General features: G+C 34.2%; 1 non-coding gene across 1 annotated transcript; it reads right to left on the bottom strand.

Moving 5' to 3' along the window:
• Window positions 1-500: 500 nt before the first annotated feature.
• On the bottom strand, window positions 501-607 carry LOC141844619 (small nucleolar RNA R71). Its single transcript, XR_012603157.1, has one exon. It is a non-coding gene; the product is annotated as a small nucleolar RNA R71 (small nucleolar RNA).
• Window positions 608-2,014: the final 1,407 nt, after the last annotated feature.

The following is a 2,014-nucleotide window of genomic DNA, read 5'->3' as shown; positions in this document are numbered from 1 at the left end:
TTGCATTCAAAGTTACATATCAAATGTGAATTCTTTTAAATTCTTTTTGTTTTTTACTATTCTTATGGAGTTTCATAATAAGAGATCTAAATATTTTTTCTTGACTCTTTATGTAAGAAATTGCGAAAATGGATTATAAACCACTGAAGAGTTACTCCTCGTCAATCTCAGGAAGGACATTAGATCTCATTGTGTTACCATAGATTTTTGCTTCAAGTTTCGAGATTAATCCTGGCCTTATAGAAAAAATTCAAGTGGCTCAATTTAAGGGAATTGAAGCCAAGAATCCTTATACTCATCTCTTAGAGTTCCACAGATACTGTAATACAGTGAGATATGAAGGAGTTCAAGCTGAGTTTATTTGGTTATTGTTGTTTCCTTTCAGTGTCTACAACTCAGCTAAAGATTGGATGCACTCCCTGCCTCCCCAAAGCATCAAGTCATGGGATCAATTAGAACGAGAATTCATAAATAATTTTTTCCCACCAAGAAAAGCCATGACTTTAAGGAATCAGATTCTAAATTTTTAGCAAATAGAAGGAGAGTCTTTTTGTGATGCTTGGGATAGACATAAAAACATGCTTCAGCAGTGTCCACATCATAGAATAGAAGGGTGGTTGATATTGCACATATTTTATGCTGGGCTTATTTTAAAGATAAAAGCACGCTAGACGCAGCTGCTGGTGGATCACTATTGAATCGAAGTGAATCAAAGGCGTACGAGATAATTGATCGAGTTGTGTCGAATATCAAAGAATGGGCTTTTGATAACAAGAAGGAATTTTCAGAAGAAAAGGATTCACCAGCACATAGTGATATTACTTCAAAAGACATCACCTCTCTGGATGATATAACAATACAGAAAATGGAAGATTCAATAGAGACTAATGATGAGCTTGATCATGAACTTAAAGATCCATTAGATGAAAGAGTATGCTATCAACTCCTGAAGGTTGACACGAAAGAACTAAAGAAGAAATACCACCCACAATTGAATTGAAACCCCTTCCTTCCAACCTAAGGTATGAATTTCTTGGGGCAAACTTGACGTTTCCTGTGATTGTTAATGCAAATTTAGATGATGCCTCTACTAAACAATTATTAGAAGTATTGAGAAGACACAGGAAAGCAATAGGTTACTTAGTTGAGGTTTTGAAAGGAATTAGCCCCTCTTTATGTATACACAGAATTATCTTGGAAGACAATCACAAATGTTCTGTTGAGCATCAAACAAGACTAAATCCAAACATGACAAAGGTAGTACTGAAAGAGATAACCAAATTGTTAAACGCAGGGATAATATATTCAGTCTCAGATAGTAAATGGATGAGCCCGATGCATGTTGTTCTAAAAAAGGGCGGTATAACGGTAGTGAAGAATGAAAATGGTGACATGATACCCACTAGAACTATAACAAGTTGGAGGATGTGTATTGACTACAGGAAACTTAACAAAGAAATAAAGAAAGATCATTACCCCATCCCTTTCATTGATTAGTTGCTTGAGAGATTAGCAGAGCATAAATACTTCTATTTTCTGGATGGATTTTCAGGTTTTTTCTAAATTTATATTCACCCAGATGACCAAGAAAAAATGACATTCACTTGTCTCTATAGAACTTTTGTATACAAAAGAATGTCTTTCGGTCTTTGTAATGCCCCAGCAGCATTTTAGAGGTGTATGATAGCGATATTCTTAGATTTTATTGAAAATATCATGGAGGTTTTTATGGATGATTATATTTCTCTATATATGGATCAGATTTTGATGCATGTTTAGATAATCTTTCCAAGGTCTTACAAAGATGTGAAGATGTTGATTTGGTTCTTAATTGAGAAAAGTGTCATTTCATGGTGAATGATGGAATTGTATTGGAACATAAAATTTCAGAACAAGGAATAGAAGTTGATAGGGTAAAAGTAGAAGTAATTGAAAAACTTCCCCAATCTATGAACGTGAAAGGAATAAAGAGTTTCCTAGGGCATGCAGGATTTTATCAGCATTTTATAAAAGA

Source organism: Curcuma longa, chromosome 13 (assembly GCF_044706935.1).
Source record: "Curcuma longa cultivar G26 ecotype Majalengka, Jawa Barat chromosome 13, ITB_CL_G26_1.1, whole genome shotgun sequence".
Classification (NCBI taxonomy): domain Eukaryota; kingdom Viridiplantae; phylum Streptophyta; class Magnoliopsida; order Zingiberales; family Zingiberaceae; genus Curcuma; species Curcuma longa.
This window is presented reverse-complemented; position numbering and strand designations above follow the sequence as displayed.